Source organism: Chinchilla lanigera, unplaced genomic scaffold (assembly GCF_000276665.1).
Source record: "Chinchilla lanigera isolate Chin_1 unplaced genomic scaffold, ChiLan1.0 scaffold00054, whole genome shotgun sequence".
In the NCBI taxonomy this organism is placed as follows: Eukaryota; Metazoa; Chordata; class Mammalia; order Rodentia; family Chinchillidae; genus Chinchilla; species Chinchilla lanigera.
The window spans coordinates 4,370,821-4,395,532 of record NW_004955455.1 but is presented as its reverse complement, the minus strand read 5'-3'; the positions used below and the strand labels follow the sequence as shown (position 1 = coordinate 4,395,532).

The window sequence follows — 24,712 nt, the reverse complement described above, 5'->3', positions numbered from 1 at the left end:
ATATCGAGTTCCCCCTACTGTGATTTCTTTCATGGATTTGAACATGGTTTGCTAGAGGCTTTCACACTTCTCTTACATATGATGGTCTTTTCTCCAGGGTGAGTTTTTCACTAAAATTAAAGTAGGTTTTCCCACATTGCTCATATTGATAGGGTTTTTCTCCAGCCTGTAGTGTTTACATGCTTCTGAAAGGACTAGAAATCACCACAGTGAAGATTTTTTCCTACATAATGTTTAGACCAACTTTATTCAAAATTTCTTTATCTCTTTTGGGACCTCTCTGCATATCTTTATAAATAAATAGTAAAGCAGCCATCTTGCTTTTGAAGCTATCTTTTACCAGTATTTTCTCTTAAATTGAGACTAGAGATATTCTGGTAACTTCTGAAAAGATTTGTATGAGTGAGAAACAATTTAAATGCACATATTTTCATATAATGTAATTTATTATATGCAGTAAACTTCTATCCATGTGAGATATTTATTTCTAAGTGGAAGACTATGAGTTAATATTCTCTTATTAAGTTTGTCTGCACTTAAATTCTTTAAAAATATTTATAATGTTTGTGTAATATTAAGAAGTATTTTTCATGTTAAAATTATCAAGCAATCTTTACCAATTCTCAGAAATCCTGTGTGAAACAAATAATATTTTCATTCTTCAGACCAAAATGCTTAAAGAAAAAAAATGAATTGCTTGTCCTATAAACTACCTCTTGACATGTTTATACTTTTAGAAACATACTACCAACTTCTGATAAAGATGATAAATTGACATACCATTTAGTTTCCTCCCAAAAACTCACTATAATAACAGTAAGATGATTTATTTAAAAGGCAGAAATCCAAAAAGAAAGAGGCGACATCAGCAGTAAAATTTTGGAAGCCAGAAAGCAGATGGACGATACAGAACTAAGGTAGCAGACTTGAGAGACCTAAACCAGTAATTGACCAAACAAAGGACCAACCACATGTTTATCATTCTAAGTAGTTTCCAGCAGGTACTCTTGGAGGAAGGGATGAAAAAGGCGGGCAAAGAGGCTAAAATAAGGCAGACCAATAGAAAGGTATTTATGAAGCTGTTGGAATCCTTGGGATCCCTTCCTCAACTTTGTAGAAGAATTACCCCTCTTCCATACAGAGGCCTAATCACTGCAGAATATGGAGATGGATAGTAGAGTATAAAGCACAAATGGCGTAGTTGGTGTGCTCTCGTAATCCCAGTACTCTGGGAAGCAGAGGCAGAAAGGTCGCAAGTTTGAGCCCAGCACTGGCAATTTGGCACTTAGTGAGATCTTGCCTCAAAATTTAACACTGAAAAAAAAGGGCTGGGGATGTGCAAAGGTCCTGGGTTTAATCCAGTACTGGAAAAAAAGAAGGAGGAGGAGCCAGGTGTGGTGGCACATGTCTGTAATGCCAGTACTCAGGAGGCTAAGTCAGGAGGATCGTTGTGAGTTCGAGGCCAGCTGGGTTACAAAGTGAGTTCAAGACCAGCCTGAACTGCATAGAGAGACCCCGTCTCAAAAAGACCAAAAACAAACAAACAAACAAACAAACCAAAAGAACATTTCCAGAAGCAATGTTCCTAAAGAAAAGCAAAACAGTTTCAATGTTCCATCAGTTGCAGAAATCTGAAATAAACTAGGCTTCTGGAATAAGACAGGGGTATGGCACTGGAATAAGGGAGTTAAGTAAAAGTTTACATACTGAATGCAGCGACCCTGCATTCAGTATGTATACTTTTCTCTATCTCTATCTCTCTATCTCTCTTTGGCTCCTAAACACTGGTTGTCAGCCTTGCTACTTAGGAAACTGACCAAGAAGGAACTCTAAAATATAGACATTGGGGATTTTCCCAAAGGCCTGACCAAGTCATTCTGTAATGAAGGCCACCGTCAGCAGGGTTCATCCACAAGCTCAGAGCTTAATACTTTCCTTACTGATAAATGGTAGCAGACAATTGAGGATTACCAACCATTAGAGGATTTCTAAGAGAAACAACGGAGGGAACAAACACAAACACAGAGAAAAAAAATCTACTTGGAGATAATTCTATAAACACCATCAAGAGTGGTTGCCATAAAAGAAAAGTCACCTAACAGCTCTTCCTTTTTATTATTAATAGAACACTTTATTATAAACTTCTCCAGAATATAAACTGATTTTGTATCAAGACTCTTTGAAACTTTTAGAACTATATGTAACATAAGCTTATTATTATTATAATGTATTCATTTTCCATTTTCCAACCTAGAAAATATACTGCAAGTTAACAAGGAGGAAAAAATCTAAACTGCTTAGTATCTAATATAATTTAGAATATGTCAGTAACTAGTGTTTATGTTATAACATAGTAAAGGAATGCCATAAAAATGAATGTTCAGAGAACAAAAGGCTCTCAGGAATGAAAATAGTGTAAATGAAAAATCATTAGAAAAGTCTAGGACTATGTCAACGAGTTTTTGCCAAGAATAGAACAAAGACACAAATGTGGAAAATTGGAACAAAAAAATGAGAGTACTTCCACGGGAACTCGGATACCTAAATTTTAGGGATTACAGAAAGAAATGAAAGAGAAATTGATGGGATATAATTTTCATCAAGGAAATAATTCAAGAAAATTTCCCAGAACTGGAGGAAGCCTGAGTTACCAGATTGTAATGGGCCACTGAGCACCTAGCACAAATAATGGATGAAGGTAGATCTGCATCAAGGAACATTGTTATGAAATTTTAGAACCTTAAGGAAAAAGTTTCCAGACAGGAAAAATGAAATGACATGCGGACTCAGAATGGCTTAGAAATTCTTGAAAACAACAACACTGGAAGCTAGAAAGCAGAGGAAGTATGCCTGAAAAATTATCATGGAAAATAATTGTCCTCTCAGATTTTTATTTCCAACTAAACTCGCAATCAAATATAAGAATAATGACATTTTTAGGACATGTAAGATCTCAGAAACTTATTTTGCATTCAGTCCTCTCTAAGGAAGTTACCAGAGAACATGTGCTCCACCAAAATAAGGGACCAAACCAAGAATGGGAGACAAGGTATCTAACACAGGATAGGACAAAGAATTCCCCAGAAGTTGATAAAGAGAGATGCCAGGGTAAGAGAGCAGCACCAGCATTACCAGCCATCCCAGAGATAGTGATCCAGGTAGAATAAACATGCAAATTCAAAGGTGAAAAGCTCCAGGAGAAATCTCTCAGTAAAGCTGAAATTGCTTCTGAATATCTGAGGGAGATTTAGACCAGCACTGTCTATTAGAATTTCTTGTGATTGTGGAAATGTTTTATATTTGCACTGTCCAGTACAGTAACCACTAGCCAGAGTACTTAGAAAAATGGCTGAACTTACTATTTTATTTAATTAAAATTAATTTTTTTTTTTGAGACAGGGTCTTACTATATAGTTCTGGCTGGCCTTGAACTCACTTTGTAGCCCAGCAGACCTTGAACTTGCAGCAATCCTCCTGCTTCAGCCTCCTGAGTGCTGGGATTATAGGTGTGTGCCACCGCACCTGGTCGTAAATTTTATTATGTGATCAGTTGCTACTATTTGAGGCAGTGCATATTTTTTTTTTCAGCAGAACATGTTTCTATTGAAGTATTTTCTCTTGTGCTCCTTAGCTAGCTCGGCACTGCACTGCACCATTGTTGATGTCATCTATGATACCATGATGGTGACCATCAATACGGCAACCTTCGGACTAGGCAGTCTCTAGGATCAGTTTAATGGTTCCAGAAAGGTCTCTGGCTAAAGATTGGTGCTACATTTGTTGGACAGTGTTGACAATCTCGTCAAAAATGAGATTTCTACTGTGCTTAATATTTTGTTGATTCTTTCTGTCTCTCGGTGGGTAATGATATCAAAGCAACTGGTGACTGGATGATCAGGGCTTTGATGGCTCTGATGACCGGGACAGAGGCAGAAGTTCCTACCGCGATCTAGGCCTGTCAGTTTCACTGTAATCCTCCGACCCTTCCAGTCACTAGTTGCCCTGAAAATGTCATCACCTACACTTTTGGAGACACGTTTTGGGGGCCAGGGCAGATATGGTGCCATCTTGCCCCTGGCACACCTTGGACAAACATTTTGATCTTGTTGGGTTGAATTTGGGCGGCATGGTAGGAACAGCTGGTGTCAGCTGGATTCAAGACAATCAAACAAAGTTGTACTTTGGCCTCCTCAGAGCTGAAACCCGAAAGAACACTGCAGATTTAGATAGTAAATAGAAGGTTTGGAGTTGAATTAGAAGTAAGTAAACAGAAGGCTAAACAAATGAAAGACAATTATTAACTGTAGAGAGAAAAAATACTTGTACAAGAAAGAAAAAGCATGGCTTACTACATAACTCAGCTCTGCATAGAATTATATAGTAAAGACTGGGAGTGTAGCTGAGTGGTACGGTATATACCTTGCATGTGCGAGGCCCTGAGTTCAATCCCCAGCATACCCTCCTTAAATGAATTACGTAGTTGTAAAGTCCCACGTGGTGGCGGCTGAGGCAGGAGGATTGCCACTAGTGTGAGGCCAGCCTGGGCTGCACAGTGAGTTCAAGGCCAGCCTGGACTACAGAACAAGTCTCTGTGCCCCCCTCAAAATTCGTTATAATATGATTGACATATTGTAAATTATATTAGACACTGAAAAGTTGTTAGGCAGCTTTTCTTTAAAAAGTGTATTTTCTCCAGGACAATAATTTTTTTCTTCCTCTTACTGTTCTATCAAAATTTATTGAACAAATCCTTCACTGAGGAACATTTATTTTCAATTTGGAATAACTCAATCAGACTTTAATAATTAACATGATAGACCACTGCTTTTTAAATTCAACTGTAGGCTAGGCATAGGAGTGCATGCCTGTAATCCCAGTACTTGGGAGGCTGAGGCGGGAGGATCTCCGCGAGTTCGAGGCCAGCCTGGGCTACAAAGTGAGTTCAAGGCCAGCCTGAACTGCATAGTGAATATTTTATTTGTCTCAAAACAACAAATAAAGTAAAATAAAAAGAAATAAAATTCAACCGTAAAGAGGCAAAATTTGAAATGTACAATCAAATGTATCTACTTTAAGTGTATACCTTTTGTGCTTAATAAATGTATAAATCCTTGTAACCATCACTACAATGAAGCTATGAAATATTCATTATCCTAAAAAGTTCCCTTATGTCCCTTTGCACTAAATACACCCCACATCCAAACACCAATTTCTTTCCTTTCATTATAGATCTTTGTTTCTTCTAGAATTTTTACATAAATGAAATTACACAGAATTTTGTTTTTGACTTTTTTCTGACTTCTAAAAGTTTACTCAGTAAGTCGTTCTTTCCTTATTGCTCACAGTAATTAACTTTCTGAAGATACCCCCAACTTGATTTGTCATATTGTTTCTACTTTGGAGCTATTATGAGTAAAGTTGTTATAAATATTCACACAGAGGTCTTTTTGGGATTGTATTTTTCAGTTTTTGTTTTTTTGGGGGTTTTTTTTGGTTTTGGTTTTTCTCCGGTACAGGGAACCGAACTCACGACCTTGCGCTTGCCAGGCAGACGCTTTGCCGCTGAGCTAAATCCCCAGCACCTTGTGATTGTATTTTTCATTCCTCTGCATAAATACCTAGGAGTGAAAATTGGTTCATCATGTGGTAGGTGTATGTTTTACTTTATAGGAAACTGGTATTTCCCAAGTGGTTGTGCCACTCTACATACCTACTAGCAATACGAGAATTCAAAAAGCTAATACCCTTGACATTTGATGATGTCAATACTTTAGGTTGTTCAAGTGGATATGCCTTTATATCTCTTTTTTTTTTTTCCTGGACCGGGAATTGAACTCACGACATCACACTTGCCAGGCAGGCGCTGTGCCGCTGAGCCAAATCCCCAGCCACAGTACCTCATTTTTATTATGTATTTTATTATAGATATCATTTTAGTTTATTTTATATTTACATTTCTCTGATGATTAATGAAATCTAGCATCTTTTCTATGAGCTTATTTGGCCTTTGAAATATTTTTGTGGCTGTTAAATTCTTGGCCATTTTTAAAACTCGGGTTGTTTGTCTTCTTGCTGAGTTACCAATGTTCTTTACATAGTTTGTCTATAAGTTGTTTTGTCAGATATATGTGTTAAGAACATTTTCTCTGTCTTTCACTTTGCTTGCATTTTCATTTTTCTTTCCCTGCTCCTCCCATCCCCATCCTGGAGATGGAACTCAGGGATTGTTAGGCAAGTGCTGTACCACTGAGCTACATCCCCAGCCCCATTTTCTTAACAATATCTTTGGGAAAGAAATCTTAATTGTTTTTGGTCTTTTTGAGACAGGGTCTTGCTCTGCAGTTCAGGCTGGCCTTGAGCTCGCTTTGTAGTCAGGCTGGCCTTGAACTCGCAATGATCCTCCTGCCTCAGCCTCCTGAGTGCTGGGATTACAGGTGTGTGCCACCACGCCCAGTATAGAAATCTTAATCTTTATAAAGTCCAATTTATCAATTTTTTTTTATGGTTAATACTTCTAGAGAACAGCCTAAGAATTTTTTGAGAAAGCTTATATTTAGATTTTTAGATTATTTTGACTTAATCTTATCTATAGTGTATGGTAATGATTGAGATTAATTTTTCCCATCTAGATATTTAGTTATTTCAGTACTTCTCATTGAAAAGGTTATTATCTTGATACATTATAAAAAATTGCCAATATATGTATGGGTCTATTTCTGAACTTCTTCTATTTCATGGATCTGTATGTGTAATTTACCACAGTGTCACACTATCTTGTTTGCTGTATACACATTTATAGTTTTGAAATGATAGAGTTGATCTCTAACTCTGTTCTTTTTCAAAAACTTTATGACGTTTCTAGGCCTTTGGTACTGCTATTTAAATTCTAGAATCAACTTACCAATTTCTATCAAAAGACAGGTGTGGAATTTTGACTGGGATTGCATTGTACGCATAGATTACTTTGGGAAGAACTGATCCCCCCGTTTCCTGTGCAGTGCTGAGGACTGAACACAGAGTCTCATGTGTAATAGGTAAGCACTCTACCACTGAGCTACATTTTCAGCCTAAGAACTGACATCTTAATTGAATCTTACAGTTCATGAACATGGTTAACATCTATATTTAGGTCTTCTTTAATTTCTCTCAGCAGTATTTTGAGTTTCCATTATATACATCTTTTGCAGGGAGTTGAGACAGGGCCTCATTGTGCAGTTCAGGGTGGCCTTGAACTCAGTGTGTAGTCCAGGTTGGCCTCGAACTTGTGGCAACCCTCCTGCCTTAGCCTCCTGAGTGTAGTGATTACAGGCATGCACCACCACACCTGGCCATTGTGTATATCTTGTTATATGTCTTATTACTTTAGTCTAAGATTTTTTTTTTGTAACATTGTAAATGATACTTTAAAATGTTCTGTCCAGTCATTTATTCAAAGTATAGAAATATAGTAGAATTTATGATCTTGTATCCTGTGACTTTGCTAAATTCATAATTAGTCCTAATAGTGTCTTCCTTGGATATTTCTTAGGATTTTTCTATTACACAATCATGTTATTTTCAACAAATTTAATTTTACTTTTTTCTTTCCATTCTGTATGCATTTTTTTTTTATGCTTGCCTTAACATATAGGTTAGGATCTCTAGTGTAATGTTGAATGGAAGTGGTATGACTCAACAGTCTGTGTTATTCCCTATCTTAGATGCAAAGTGTTTGCTCTTCCACCATTGAATATTATGCTACTTTTAGGTTCTTCAGGTTCTTTTATAAGCTGAATAAGTTCCTTCTATTCTTTGTTTCCTAGAAGCTTTTAATAAAAAAATGGAATTTGAATTTTGTTGAATACTTTTTCTGCATTCAAGAATATCTACTGTAAGATTAAACAGTATTACTTATTCCCTAATTATTTGATAGAGTTCACAAGTTTGTAAAATTTTCAGCCGCTATATTTTAAAACCCCACCCAGTTTCTGAAACTCGAGTAACGCGCAGGTTAGGCTGCTTGATGTTACCCTCGAAGTCACGAAGTCACGGAGGCACTGCTCTTTTCAGTTGTTTTGCTTTCTCATTATGCTTCAATTTGAATACTTTCTATCATTCTGTCTTCAAATCCACTAAACTAATGTAACCTCTAATCTGCTGCTAAACATAACTAGTAATACTTTAAATTTTAGATATAGTATTTTTTCAAAGCTAGAATTTATTTGCCTTGCTCCCTTTTAACACCTTCCATTTTCTGCTTCATTATATTCAGGTTTTCCTTTAAATTTCTGAGCATATTTATCATAGTTCCTTTTCATTTATTTATTTGTTTTTGAATGACAAGTTTTGAACTTTGAAGTCCAGTTTGTCTCTGGTTTCTTTGTTTGGTTGTGCTTTAGGTGTCATAGCTAAGAAGCTATTGCCCAGTCTAAGGTCAGGAATATTTACATCTAGTTTGTTTTCTGACAGTATGGTAGTTTTCAGCTTCTACATTTAGATTTCAGCTTATACAGTTAGATTTGATCCATTCTGTTAGTTTTTATACATGGTGTGATAAGGAGTATCCAGTTTCCTTATTTTACATCAGATATCCTGTTGTCCAGAACCTGCTACTGAAAAGACTATTCTTCTCCCCACTGAATGGTCCAGGCACTTTTTCTTTCTTTCTTTCTTTTTCTTTTTTTTTTTTTTTTTTGGTACTGGGAATTGAACTCATGACTTCAGGCTTGCCAGGCAAGTGCTTATGCCCCTGAGCTACATCCCCAGCCCCTCATTTATTTTTTGAGATATAATCTATACAAAATAAAAATACAGTTATTAAGTTGTTAAGCCATAAGTCTCTGACTTACAAAAGAGTTCTGTTCTGGAAAAATGTTTATAAGTCAGATTTTTCCAGAAGTTCAGTAAAGTAAGTCTTATATACCATTGACACAAATATACAATATAAAACATAAAAAAACCCAAAAGTGATGTCCATTCATATCTGTTAAAGTTTGCAACTTGAATGTTTGTCAGTTGGGGGCTTACTGTATGTCCTTTTTAGTGTAAAATTCTACAAGTTTTCACAGATATATATATATGCAATAAAAATACAGGTCTACTCCAAAACTCCCTGGTGACACTTTGTAATTAACCCTCATACCTAGCTTGGTGACTGCTGATCTATTTTCTGTCTCTATAGTTTGGTCTATGCAAGAATACTGTATAGAGATCAACTTCAGCTAAGTGTAGTAGCAAATGCCTATAACCTGAGTATTGTGAAGACAGGAGACTGAGACTGGATTGTGAGTTGGTGGCCAGTATGGGATATAGTTCTCACTATATAGTGAGAACCTGTCTCACACCCCTCCCACACACGAAGAGATCAACTCTCCACATCACCATGTAAGGAGTTCCACTGATGTGACTTTTAACAAAACTAATTGAAACTATTTCAAAAGGGGTTGGGGATTTAGCTCAGCGGCACAGCGCCTGCCTGGCAAGCACGAGGTCGTGAGTTCAATTCCCGGTACCGGAAAAAAAAAACAAAACCCAAAACCAAACCAAAACCAAACAAAAAAAACTATTTCAAAAAATATTCAAGTCTCTTGAATAGTCTTAAGGCACTTATCAAACTAAGAAGCCTCTGTTCAGAAATATCTCCCCAAATTTGCTAAGAACAATAGAAGTTGATGGTATTCGAACCACCAACCCAGTGAGACCCATTCCACTGCAAACTAGTGCAGCAACAATGTAAAGCTTCTTCTCCCGCAAGCTTTCACTCTCAAGGCTATCTTTCACAGGAGCCAAAGGACAACAGCATTTTCAACCTGTTGCTGAAGTTAAATTCCATGTAAGATTGGCCATGGGTGAGGGCTCCCACCTTTCACGCTCCCCCTACTGGTGAGATGGAGACCCTGCTTTTGGTGTAGTAAAACAGAGAAATCTAGAGCCCCAATTACTCTTGCCCAGGGTTTTAAGATAGAAGTTCCGTGCTGGGAGAGGCAAGCTGAGACAAGTGTCTACTGGCCCCCTTCCACCTAGCACTCAGTTCCTAAAGCAACAGCGTCACTCAGAGAGAAGCATGCTATTGTTCCCACACCTAGCTCCAGAGCTGTGACTCAGATTTTCTCGGGGGAGACTAAGAATAAACAGCTCTAACCTCCTGCTGGAGATAGTGACTCTATTTGCTACCAAGCACAGAGAAATTCAAAACTAAGGGCATACTCAAATACAATGGAGGTTGTGTTGAAAGACAACTGAGATTTGTAGCTTCATTGGAGATATAAGCTACATTGTAGGCTAGCTACTTTGTATGAAAGAACCAGAAAATAGGTAGCTTGAAGTCCTTCTAGGGCCTGAACAAATTTCAAACACCGGAATCTTAGAAATACCCCTGCAAAAGACCCCAAGTTTGATTAAACTAGTCCATAGAATAATTTATGCCTGTAGCATGGTTGGAAACAATATAGCAACTGCTAGCAATTAGTTGGGTTTAATACCAGAATATGTTCAGGCCAAGAGATAGACAAAGAGAGCTGTGATAAAGCCACCATCACCCCAGGGTGACTGGGTATACCCATGGCTGAACCCCTAAGTAGCAACATCAGAGGCTTAATATTGCAAAGGGGGAAGTAAATTTCATCAAAATAACCTATCCAGTTACTAAACAAATAAATAATAAATGCAGGGAGTAGAGGAAAGTTTAGCCTCAGCCCCCCCCCCTTTTTTTATTTTGAAACAGAATCTTGCTAAGTTGCTAAATTGCCAAGGCTGGGTTTAAATTTGCAATCTGCCTGCCTCAGCCTCCTAGAGTGCTGGGATTATAGGTGTGCCCATCATGCCCAGCTGCAAAAGCAAATCTATGATGAAGAAAAGCAAACAACCATGAACATATTTCTGCCAAGGGTGACATGTCCTCAAGAAGCACCTCAGGCAGGGATCCAGGGGTAGACACTTTTTCTCTTGGAAAAGGCTCCAGACAGCAGGACAAGATGTGGAGGTGGAAGACAGTGATATTGATGATTCTCATTCTTGTAGGCCTGGATTATTGCGTGTGTGTTTGTGTATTTGTCTGTTTGGTTGGTTGGTTTTTTGAGACAGGGTCTTGCTGTATAGGCCAGGCTGCCCCTGAACTAACTGTATACCCCAGGTGGCCTTGAACTTGTGGCAATCCTCCTGCCTTAGCCTCCCAAGTGTATGTTTGTTTTTAACAAGCAAATTTATTTTTTCAAATAAAACTTTATTCCCATCAGTTACAAGATCTTGTGTGGAAAAAAAGATCACTCCATTTAATTTATTCTATTTTCTTGAAATGGGAGTATAGTAATAGAATTTAAAATTAAAATTAATTAAATAAATTGAATAAATTAATAACTTAATTAAGTAAATGACAATTTTAATTTAATTTTTTAATTTTCCAGAAAATACACAGTAGATTGCCTCTTGTGTTCCCAGCAAGTTTCCATTTCTTTCTCTCTTTGAGATGCAAGTGAAGAGCTGTTCCTAAAGGCGTCACTAAAAGCTGTGCATGTATCTTGCTGGGACAAATGAGTGGATTCACAGAACTTGTGACTGAGGTCAAGCAAAGGAGAATTTGCCAAATACAGTAGGATACCTCTTCCTCTTCAACATTCCAAGTTCCAGGGCATCTCTGGACCTGCACCAGCTGCCTCTGAGACAGAAAAGATCTTGAGTCATATCCTCTCCTCTGGTTCCTGGCCCAGATGTACTGTCTGTTGAAGGTGTAGGTGGTAGCAGCTGTTGTTTCACCAAACATTTGCTTTTATTCTTTATCTGAAGTGAAGTACAACCTTCGATTTTGGATTGGATCCAGTTCAAGACCTTCACCCTGGCAAACATGTCTGGCTTCCATAGCGGGACAAAGCCAGCTCCCCAGCTCATGATGCCGTAGAGGACCAGTGGACCACTGTCACGCTTACAGACTAACGGCCCGCCCCAGGCTGTCTGACAGCGCTCTTTCCCCCGGATGCTGTAAAGCCAGCTCAGAGCATCTTGTCGGTGATCCCTCCCCGATGAGCAGAATGGTAGGTGCGGCCACAGACTGCTCTTTCTGTCACGGGCACTTGGCTGTGCTGTAAGTGGCTGGCGGGGCCACCATCTTCAGTAGCACTTCCTCAGCTCGTCACAGTACAGATCTCAAAGGAAAACAGCGGCTCCATGCTGTTTGGGAGACACACTGGCTTCACTGCCGGGTTGTGCTCCAGAGGAGAGCTCAGAGTCATAGGTCACTGTATCAAAGTGTTCACGCACTGTGATATGTCTGGCCCTTCTAACCTGCTCAGTTGATCCCTTCAATGTTCTGTCATGGTCCCCAGCAATGAGAGCCCAGAAGAATGGGTTGTTGATTTTACGCAGTGGGCCGCCATCAGGAATCCTTACCGGGTGGATGATGGCTCCTCCCCACTGGTGATCACCAAGAAACTTCACCCCTGCCTGGCATGGCCAGCAGTGGGGACAGGCTTCCTGCCCTCCCAAGGTTCTGTAGAGTCACTGGGGTCTAAAGGGAGGGCAGACACAGATGTATGTGGGATAACTTTTGTAGTAGATAGAGGATTGGTTTTGGGAAGTAATGTCAGTCCAATTTTCTTTAAGGTATCTAAATCATATTCTTTGAGATCATTGTAAATCACAGCAGCATCAGTAATACAGTTTTTGTTGTAGATTCAAAATCCTCAAATGTCAACTTTATGATGTGTTTCTCCACAGCATGGATGAACCAGTGACGTCACACATTACTGGGATATAAGCGAGGATGACCAGCTGAGAACTGTCACAGCCACAGCGCAGCCACACTGCCGCAACTGGACCCCGCTTCTGACTTCTGGACAGTGGGAAAGGTGAGCTCAAAGTTCCTGCCATTGCTTTCCATACCAGAAAAAAGTGTAAGTGTGGCCTCAGTGGTCTCTGTCAGCAGTGGTGAGAGAGGTCCATCTCCGCAGACCGTACTAATACGGACTCCATTGCTTGGTAATAAGGCTATGTAGTCACGATCACATCCAACTTGATTTTCTATGCCTAAACTTGTAAATGTTATGAAGATAGTTTTATCCTCTGGTACCATTATTTTCCAGCTGCATAAGCAGTTATGAGAGGAATGCTTGTCCTCTTTGGAATAAGGGTACAGACAGTCCACTGAGGTTCAAAATCTGTGATCTTGAGTGATAAAATCCATCAACTCAAATACCTTGGAAAAAATGCCAGGCAATGTACTTCTAGCATTATTTCTTAGAGGAGTTTCTGGAGCAAATGGACACTTCGCAAACCCATAGGCTGCAAGGCTAGTTGGAGACAACAGTACTCAGGGTGCACAAAAGGACACAAACACTGCAAGCTGCTGGAGTGAATAAAGCCCTGAGGCAGACTGGCCCTGCCTGTGAGAAAGACAGGCAGGACTCGCATTCATACAGCTAGAAGTGGGTGCAGAAATAAGAAGCCCTAATTTTTCACTCACTGTCCCTCCCCTATCTGACGCATTCCAATGCCACAGACCCTGGAAGGAAACTATCGAAACATCTCAATGCAGAGGGATGTTTGAGACTCATTTCTTCTCTCATTTTCTTTTTGAATTTTTTTCCTTTTTTGTTCTTTGCTTTTTTTTAACTTTTCTTTTTCATTTTTGTTTTTGCTCTTGTTTTTGTTTTTTTGGTGCTGGGAATCGAACTCAGGAACTTGCACTTGCCAGGCAGGAACTTGTGCCGCTGAGGTATATCCCCAGCCCCTTTCTTTTCTTTTTCTTGGTTGTTCTGTGACTTGTTTTTTATGCTCACCTATTTCTATTTACTTTCTTTTACTCTTTTTTCTCTTTCTTTCTTGGTGATGGGGCTCGAACCCAGGGCTTTTTGCATGCGAGGCAAGAGCTCTACCACTGAGCCACATCCTTTTTTCTTTAACTAGATTTTTATCTCACTTTTCTCTCCTCCTTCTTCCTCTTTTTTTTTTTTTCAAATTTTACTTCTTCCATTTTTCCTTTCCCACCCCTCTATTATTATTTTTACTATTCATTTTTATTACTTTTTAACTACTTAATCTACTGTAGGCTATTACTATTGATTTCTATTGTAAAGGTGACTTAATTGTTGCTTTTAGTAGATTTTTACTGTTTGTCACATCGGTTTGTCTTTGTGTCTACATTATTATTGCAGATCTCTTTTCTACTGTTAAGGGTGGTACAGTTGTAATTTTTAATTGGTACTTTTGGTATCTCAATATCCAGTTTGACTCTATTCTTACTGCTGATTTCTTTTTTACCATTAATGGTGGCATAGTTTTTGCTTTTAATTGGTTTTTACTGTATGTCTGCTCTGCTTTGCCTTTGTGTCATTGACATGATTGTTTCTCCTCTTTGAGAGGTGCTGGGGATCAAGCCCCCAGAAGAAGGTTGTACACTAAGAAGACCCTGAAGTATCACACTGAGTAGATTAAAGAAGGGTATAAACACCAGAACATAGCCAAACCCAGAGACATCACAGGGGGACATAATCTAACTGAAAAGATCTCCATAGTTCTAACTTAACTGATCCAAAAAGAAACATGAGAAAGCAAGGCAACCAATGCCTCTAAAACCTCTTAACCCCTCAGAAACTGATCTCACAGGTACTGAAGAAGGGGAAGTTATAGGCAAATAACTAAAAAACAAATGGTCAAAATATTTGAAGGAATCCAAGAAGAAACACACAGTATAAGAAAATCAGATTTTTAGTGAATTTAAAGAGAATTTAAATAACAAGGTATCGCCTCTCGGCCTTTTGGCTAAGATCAAGTGTAAATAAACAGGTAAAGAATTTAATTAATAAAATGTTCAGCAAGCATAAAGAAGACAAAAAGCAATTTGTTGATTTAAACAAAACAATATAAGATATGAATGATCATTTTGGCAGAGAATTAGAAATTATGAAAAGAAATCAAACAAAATTCAGGATATGAAAAATTCAATGGAAAGCATGAGTAGCAGAAAGGAGTTAAATTGTCCTTATTTACTGATAACATGACTCTTTACATAGAAGACCCAAAAAACTAAACCAGAGGACTCCTAGAACTAATAAATTAAGCAAAGTAGCAAGACACAAAATCAATACACAAAAATCAAGTTTTCCTGTGCACCAATAATGATTCCACCAGAAAAGAAATTAGGAAAACAATCCCTTTCACAATAGCTTCCAAAAAAATTAAATACCTACACTTTCAATCTGGCATTGGCATTGTTGGGCTCACAGCTATGGACACACCCCCAAGCCTGCGCTGCCGAGGGTCCGGAGAAGAGCGTTTCTCCCGCTGCCTGAGGGTTTGTTTCAGCAACACGGCAACTATCAGGACAATAAAGTTCATGACCACCCCACTACTTCAAAGGAAACAAATGGCCACTGACAACGTCCTTCACCCTGGGAAAGCAACAGTACCATGGCAGAAATTTGGGGAGAACTCGCCAAAATGTACAAGACAACACCAGATGTCATTTTTGTGTTTGGATTCAGGACCCATTTTTGGGGTGCCAAGGCTTTGGCATCATTTATGATTCCTTGGATTATGTGAAGAAAAATGAATTCAAACATAGACTTGTATGACATGGCCTGTATGAGAGGCAAACGACCTCAAGGCAGCAGTGAAAGAACGCAAGAACAGAATGAAGAAAGTGAGGGGCACTGCACAGGCCAGTGTTGGTGCTGGCAAAAGCCAAAGGAGTAAAGATTCTGCAGTACCTGTCTGAGGTAATTGTGTGAGTTTTTCACGAGAGGATTAATAAACTGTAAAAACTTTTTAAAAAAATTAAATACCTTAAATTAACCTAACCAAGAAAGTAAAATGAAAAATTGAAGTAAAATGAAGTAAAGTCAAAGTAAAACTATAATGAAACCTATAGAACTCTGAAAAGAGTTTAAAGAGGACATTAGGAAATGGAAAGACAACCCCCCCATTCCTGAACAGAACCAATACTGTCAAATGGTACATTACCAAAAATGATACACAGACATAATGCAATTCCAATGAAAATATCAACAGTATTTGTTACAGAACTAGGAAAACACCCCTAAAGTTTATATGGAACAAGAAGAGACCTAGAATATCCAAAGCAATTCTGAGCAACAACAGCAAGACAAGAGGCCTCACAACCTCAGATTTCAAATTACATTACAAAGTTACAGTGATAAAGACAGCATGGTAATGGTACAAAAGCAGGCATGTGGATTAAAGGAAAAGAACTGATAACATAGAAACGGGATCATTCACCCTTCTTATCTTTGAGACAGGGGTCACAAGCATGCTGGAGAAAAGGTGGCCTCTTTAACAAATGGTGCTGGGAAAACTGGTTATCCATATGCAGAAGAATGACTCTAGACCCATATCTCTCACTATACTAAAAGCAAATCAAAATGAATCAAAGACCTAGACATTAAAACAGAAAAAAACAAATCTGCTGGAAGATAAAATAGGTATGACATAGGCATAGGCAAAGTCTTTCTAAACAGAACCCCAGTAGCAGAAGAAATAAGATCAACATTCAACAAGTGGGATTATTTCCAATTGAAAAGCCTCTGGGTAGCAAAGGAAACAACCAACAAAGTTAAAAGACAATCTACAGACAGGGGAAAAAAAGTTGGCCAGCTACTCCTCAAATATGGAACTAATATCTAGAGCATACAAAGAACTCAAAAAGTTAGATCCCCCAAAATAAAAGACAAAATCAAAAAAACAGTTGAAATGAATAGACATTTCTCAAAAGAAGAACTACAAATGGCCAGTAAGTACCTGAAAAACAATGTTCAACATCTTTGGTCACCAGAGAAATATAAATCAAAGCAACAATGAAATTACATCTTGCTCCCAAAAGAATGGCTACCATAAAGAACTCAAAAAAAGAACAAATGTTGGTGAGGTTGTGGACCTAAAAGAACCTTTTTACATCAAGAAACCAAACAATAACAAATGCTGGTGAGGCGATGAGGGAAAATTGTTGGTGGGCATGTAAACTAGTACAACTACCATGAAAATCAGTATGGAAATTCATCAAAAAACTAAAAATAGACATTCCACTTTACCCAGCAATATCTCTTTGCATATCTTCCCAAAAGAGTTAATATTACAATGATACATCCATCACCATGTGTATAGCAGTACAACTTATAAAAGCTCAATCTTGGATGTGGTCTACAGGCCCGTCAACAGAAAAATGCAGAAAGAAAATCTGTTTTCGATTTTTTTTTTTTTTTTTTGTCTTTTTGAGACAGGGTCTCGCTATGCAGTTCAGGGTGGCCTTCAGCTCACTTTGTAGCCCAGGCTGGCCTTGAACTAGCAATGATCCTTCTGCCTCAGCCTCCCGAGTGCTGGGATTACAGGTGTGTGCCACCACACCCAGCTAAAAGCAGTCTTGGAATCAAACTCAGGACCTTGCGTTTGCCAGGCAGGTGCTCGTGCCGCTGAGCTATATCCCTGGCCTGCAGAAAGATCTGGTTGGTATACACAGTGGTGAAATACACCACCATAAAGAAGGATAGATTTGAATCATTTGTAGAAAAATGGATCCAACTTAAGAGCATAATGCTAAGTCAAATAAATCAGAGGCAGAAGGTTAAATATTGCATGGTTTCTCTTATACAAGAAACCCAAAATATAAATTATTTAAAGAGCAAAATAAAAGATTATAGGAAACAGGGAAGTAGAATTTGCAGAGATGGGAAGGAGATCTGGGGAAACGGGGAGACGGAAGAGTGGGGAGGGAAGGGAAAATAAAAATGATTACAATGTGATACCAATTCCCCCAGATGTGTACCAATTCCCCAAGAGGAATGTAATTATTAATATATCACAAACATATAATAATCAAATTTTAAAAAATTTATATGCCAACAAATTGGAGAATCTGAAAGAAATTGATAATCTGCTAGACACATATGACCTAGTTAAAGTGAGCCAAGAAGATACATACAATCTAAACAGATTAATAATAAGCAAGGAGATTGAAGCAGTAATTAAGCCTCTACCAGCTAGGAAAAGCCCAGGACCCGATGAATAATTCAAATTACCAAAGAGTACCACTAAGGCTGCTCTTGTAATACAACTGTAAAATGCAATTCAAATGCATACTTCACTCTAAATGAATTTAAAATGAATTGTATTACGGTCTATCCAGGAACAGGGGATATTTTTCCATTTTCTGGTGTCCTCCTCAATTTCCTTTTTCAGAGTGATGTAATTTTCATGTCTTTCACTGCCTTAGGATAATTTCTAAGTATTTCATTTTTTATTGATGCTATTGTGAATGGTATTTATCTTGGTTACTTTCTTGTTGCTGGGACAAAACAGCCAACACAAAAGGTGAAGTTGAAAAGGTTTATTTAACCCACAGTTTGTAAAGGTTCCAGTCCATAGTTAGTGGGTTCCAAGGCAGAGCGACATGGCAGAAGGGCATCACAGAGGAGAAACAGTCCATGGAAAATCAGGCAGGAGGCAGTGATGCAGCATGCGGCCGCAGGGAAGTAAGCCTCCCTTCCTTTTTGATCTGTTTCAGGATACAAAACTTTTGGGTGGTGCCATCACATCCAGGGAGAGCCTTCTCATTGTCCACATCCCAGAACTATGCTAAACCAATCAGCAGGTCAATACAGTACAACACAACCTTTATCTCAGTATCACACACTCCAGATCCAGCCAGTTTTGAGAAGCTCCACCTATGAGGGCATGGGGCTTTGGGGGACATCTAGAACAAATACTGGAACAGTATTGCTTTCCTAATTTCTTTCTCAGAGAGTTCGTTATTAGTGTACAGAAACACTATAGATTTTTTTTTAGGTTTTTTTGTATCCTGCTATATTGCTGAATTTGGTTATTAATTCTAGGAGTCTTTTGGTAGAATTTTTTTGGTCTTGTATCTAGAGGATCATGTCATCCACAAATAATGATACTTTGACTTCAATCTTTCCTATCCTTTTCCCTTGTATTTCTTTCTCTTGTCTTACTGCTCTGGCTAAGGTTTCTAGGACTACATTGAACAGGAGTGATGAGAATGGACATCATTGTTTCTTATTTTAGAGGGAAAGTTTTCAGTTTTTCCCATTTTAATACAATGTTGGCAGTAAACTTGTCATAAATGGTTTTTATCAAATTATAAGAAGTTCCTCTATTCCTACTTTCTTTGGGGTTTTTTTTAAATCATGAATGGGTGTTGGACTTTGTCAAGTGCTTTTTCTGTGTCTACAGAAATGCTGATGAGTTTTGTCCGTGCTTGTGTTTATGCTATGAATTATATTGGTTGATTTGCATATATTGAACCATTCTTGCTTCATTCGTCATGGTGTATGATCTTTTTGATGATTTGTTGCATTCTGTTTGCCGGTATCTTGTTGAGGACTTTTGCATCTATGTTCATTAAAGAGATTGGTCTGTAGTCCTCATTTTTTTGTTGGGTCCTTGCCTGGTTTTGGAATCAGGGTAATGTTAGCTTCCAAGAAGGATTTTGGGATTTTTCAATTTCATTAAAGAGTCTGAGGAGTATTCATGGTAGATCTTCCCTGAAGTTGTTATGGAAGTCATCTGTGAATCCATCATGTCTTGGGCTTTTCTTAGTGGGTAGTGAATTTTTATTACTGCTTCAATTTAATTGTCTATTATTGGTTCAGTTGGGCAATTCATATGTATCTAGCAATCTCTCCATTTCTGAGTTCTCCAATTTTATGGGTTTGTGAAATAGTTCCTAATAATTTTCTAGGGTGTGGCAGTGTCTGTTGTAACTTAACCTTTTCAATTCTAGTTGCATTGATTTGTGTCTTCTCTTTCCTTTTTGAGGGGTAAGGTTGTTTAAGGGTTTGTCTATTTTGTTTATTCTTTTTCTGTGCGTCTGTTTATTTTGTGTAATCTTTTTTTTAAAAACCCAGCTCTTTAATTATATTGTTTTTTAGTCTCCACTTCATTCATTTCTGCTCTGGTCTTTATAATTTCCTTCCCTATACAAGCTTTGGATTTGGATTGTTCTTATTTTTCTAGGACCTTAAGGTATATCATTAGGTATTTCTGTGAGCTTATCTTATTTTCTGATGTGGACGTTCACAGCTATAAACTTCCCTTGTAGGAATGTTTCATTGTGTACCATAAGTTCTGGTATATTGTGCTGGCATTAGCATTTAGTTCTAGGAAATTTCTTATTTCTTCCTTAATTTCTCCTGTAACCCATTGATTATTCAAGAGTATGTTTTTTAATTTCCATAAGTTTGCATAGTTTCTGTTGTTATTGATTTCTAGTTTCTGACCTGATAATATACATGGTAAAATTTTGATTCTTTTCCATTACTTAAGTATGCTTTATTAGCTAGTATATGGTCTGTTTTGGAGAAAGTGCCATATGTTGCTGAAAAGACTGTATACAATGATCCCTCATTTATTATGGGAGTTACATTCCAGAGATCCCCGCAATAGGTGAAAATCTGCAAAGTAGCAGCATTATATTTATTTTATTATTTGTATATATTTTAAGGCTTTATAAACCCTTCCCACACTCTTATAAACCTCTCCCACTCTTATTAACTTTTCCTACACTTTTATAAAACACTTTATATGCTCTTAAGCACTTTCTACTACTCTTACACCTATGTAATTTTAACAACATGTAAAATTCTATATGGGTACTCAATGTGAAGTGGCCAAGGAGAGATGCTGAACATATGGGCACAGAGTGGGAGAGCAAACCGAATGATGCTGTGGTCACTGAGCCAATCTGTGCCCAGGATACAGAACACAGTGCTGTGGTTGGTCACCTTCCATTCCATCAACCAACAGCGTGCCGTGTACAATCTCATGTTAGCAAAATTGCACAAGGGGTAGTGGCGTACTGCATTTCTAAAATATATACTGTATTTTATTTCAATTTAATATTCTTTTAATATGTTTGAATTAACATCTTTTATATTTTTATATTGTTTTACATTTTCAGGCAAAAATAATTAAAATCATAAATATTATATAAATACCTATATACCACAAAATCCAGTGATGTAGCAAAACTCGATGCTAAAGAATTAGATATATATATTTTAAAAACCCATGATACAGTGAAGCTGCAATAAGTGAACCATGATCTAGCAAGGGATGACTGTATTCTGCTATTGTGAGGTGAAACACCCTGTAAATAACTATTAAGTTCATTTGTTCAAAGATTTGATTCAGTTATGGTATTTCTTTGTTGATTTTTTGTTGAGTTGATCTGTCTATTTGTGATAGTGAGGTACTGAGGTTCCACATTATAATTGTATTGATGTTTATCTGATCTTTTATGTTCATTAGTGTTTATTTTATGAAGTTGGGGGCACTGTGGTTTGGTGCATATATGTTTATAATTGTTATCACTTCCTGTTGAATAGTTCAACCATTAACCATTATGTACTGTCCTTCTTTGCCTCTTTTGGTTTTTTGAGGCAGTCTTGCTACACAGTTCTGGCTAGCCTTACACTCATTATATAGCCCAAACTGGCCTTCAACTCATGGCAATCCTCTTGCCTGAGCCTCTCAAGTGCTGGGGCTGCAAGTGTGCACCACCATGCTTCACTCTTCTTTTCCTTTTTTAATCAGCTCTGATTTATTTGTGTGAAAGTAGGATAGCTATCCTGCTTGGGCCCCACTGCATGGACTATTATTTTCCATCCTTTGATTTTTAGCCTATGAATTTCTTTTTATGTTACATGTGTTCTTGTATAGAACATACTATTGGATTTTGCTTCTTGTTCCATTCTGCTAATTTGTGTCTTTTTATTGATAAACTAAGACAATTCACATTGATAGCTATAATGGATAACTATTGATTTATTCCATTGCATTACCTATCTGTTGCTGTTGTTTTGTTCTCTTTCACGTCTACTTAATTGCTGGGACTATCTGATCCATTCATTCTATTGGGCCTTTTGGAATTATTAGCTTCATTGTCAATTTCTAGGATATCCTTGCAAATTTTTTGGAGTGTTGGTTCAGTGGTGAATGAATTTCTTTAGGTGTTATTTATCATGGAACTATCTTATTTCTTCATCAATTTTGAAAGATAATTTTACAGAATATATCAGTCTGAGTTGGAAATTGTATTCTTTTATGGCTTGAAACACTTCTTTCCAAACTCTCCTTTGCTTTAAGGTTTGTGTTGGGGAGTCTGTCATAATTTTGAAGGGTTTTCCTTTAAGGGTGATTTGTTATTTTTCTCTAACAGCTCTTAAGACTCTGTTCTTGTAACACCTTTCACAATAGCATCCAAAAAATGAAATACCTAGGAATCAATCTAATGATGTAAAAGACCTCTACATTGAAAACTACAGTACTCTGAAAAAGGATATTGAAGAAGATATAAAAAATGGAAAGATAGCCCTTGCTCTTGGGTAGGAATAACCAATATAGTGAAAATGGCTATACTTCCAAAACTGTTATACAGATTTAATGCAACTCTGATCAAAATTCCAACAGCATATCTCACAGAATTAGAGAAAACAATCCTAAGATTCACTTGGAGCCAGACGAGATCTAGGATAGCAAATGCAATTCTAGGCAACAGAGGCAAGGCAGGGGGCATCACAATCCCTGACTTAAAACTATAATATGAAGCTACTGTGATAAAAACAGCATTGTACTGGCAAAAAAAAACCACATACCCCAAAGATCAATGGAACAAATTAGAAGATGCAGAGGCAACACCAGACATATTCAGCCACCTTGTCTTTGACAAAGGTGCCAAACACATTCATTGGAAAAAAGATAGCCTCTATAATAAATGGTATGGAAAAACTGGTTTTGGACATGACAAAGATTAAAATTGGATCCATATCTTTCACCATGCACTAAAGTAAATTTGAAATGTATCAAAGATCTAAATATTGAAACAGAAACATCAAGTTGGCTGGAAGATAAAATAGATAAAACTCTTGAAGACTTTGGTATAGACAAAGACTTTATAAATTAAAGCCTGATTGCACAGAAAGTATCACAAAGAATCAACAACTGGGATCTCTTCTTATTAATAAGCTTTTGTACAGCAAGAAACACCAACAGAGTGAAGAGACAACCCACAAGGTGGAAAAATTGTTTGCCAGCTGTTCCTCACACAAAGGATTATTATCGAGAACATATAGAGAACTCAAAACAATCAGACCTCCCAAATTTAAAGATCCAATCCAAAAATGGATATCTGAGATGAATATACACTTCTCAGATGAAGAAATACAAACAGCAAATAAATACATGAAAAAATGTTCAACATCACTGGTCATTCAAGAGACGCAAATTAAAACAACACTGAGATTCTATCTCACCCTAGAAAGAATGGCTATCATCAAAAAATCAACCAATAACAAATGCTGGCAGGATTGTGGGGAAAAAAGAACCCTTCTCCACTGTTGATAGGAGTGTAGACTGGTGCAACCACTGTGGAAATCACTGTGGAGATTCCTCAAAAAAAACTAGGATTAGAGGTCCCATTTGATCCAGCTATTCCCCTTCTGGGTATCTTCCCAGAAGAATTAAAAACATCATAACATAGTGATATATGTGCACCCATGTTTATACCGGCACAATTTGTAATAGCTAGATCTTGGAAACAACCCAGATGCCCATTAACCAAGGAATGGATTAAAAAGATGTGGTCTTTTTATACAGTGGAGTACTACTCAGCCATACAGAAGGATAAACTGGAGATGCTGATAGGTGAATGGGTGCAATTCAAGACCATACTCATAAGTGAAATAAATCGTGCTGTCTCCCTAGTGTGAGAAGCTGAAAGAGTAAATAAGATCCAAAATGAACAATAGATATTGTGTAATGGGTAGAAACTGTTCAAAAGGAAAGAGAAACTGGGATGGGGGAAAGGAGAAAAGAAGGAAGGGAAAAGCAAAAGAAAAGTGTATGTGTGTGTGTGTATATATATATATATATATATATATGGTAGTTAAGATAGTCACACTACTAATTTCTCTTAGTTCATTGAAAAGAAAAATTTGTGCTAATGTTGTTTGGACAATTGAATGTCTATATCTTGTACTCTGAGTAACTAATTTAAAGATAACAATAGACAATGTATTAATCATTTATACCCTCCTATTATTTTGAAATTTTGTTTCTCTTTAAAATAAAATTTAAGAAACTATTCTGTTCTTGTGTTGAATTTCTGGCGTTTTAATTATGATATGGTGTGGAGTGGCTTTTTTCTGATCTTAGCTATTTGGGGTTCTACATGCATCATTTATCCGTATGTTAAATTCTTTTTGCGGGGGCGGGCAGTCACTGTGTAGTTCAGGGTGGCCTTGTATTCACTATGTAGCCCAGACTGGCATCAAGCTTGCAGCAATCCTCCTGCCTCAGCCTCCCAAGTGCTGGGATTACAGGTGTGTGCCACGAAGCCCTGCTGAAGTTTTTTTCCACATCTAGCAAGTTTTCTGTTATTAGTTTTGTAAAGAGGTTTTTTTATGCCCTTTGTGTTGTCATCCAAATTTTCATTAATTCCAGTTATTCTCCTATTAGTCTTCTTTGAGTCATCTAACAGCTGTGTGACCCATTTTTTATGTTCTCTTGTTGTTTTTAGGATATCTCTCAATAACTGATCACTAACCATAGCCTTGTCTCCTAGATGTGACACTCTCCTCACATTGGTTGCTTCTGCTGCCCATACTTTCAATTGTGTTTTTAAATTACTGTATTCCTGTGTGGAACTTTTTTGTGGATTCCCATTCTTTTCTATGCTTGGCATTTGGGATTCGCACCTCTTTCTTTAACTCCA

The 24,712-nt window shown here is 37.6% G+C and overlaps 1 protein-coding gene and 1 pseudogene across 4 annotated transcripts in view; one reads left to right on the top strand and one right to left on the bottom strand.

Annotated features, from left to right (window-relative positions):
* Hormad2 (HORMA domain containing 2) overlaps positions 1-24,712 on the bottom strand; it is a 153,536-nt gene that overhangs the window by 67,400 nt on the left and 61,424 nt on the right. The window lies entirely within an intron of this gene.
* On the top strand, positions 15,197-15,757 carry LOC102029705 (annotated as a pseudogene).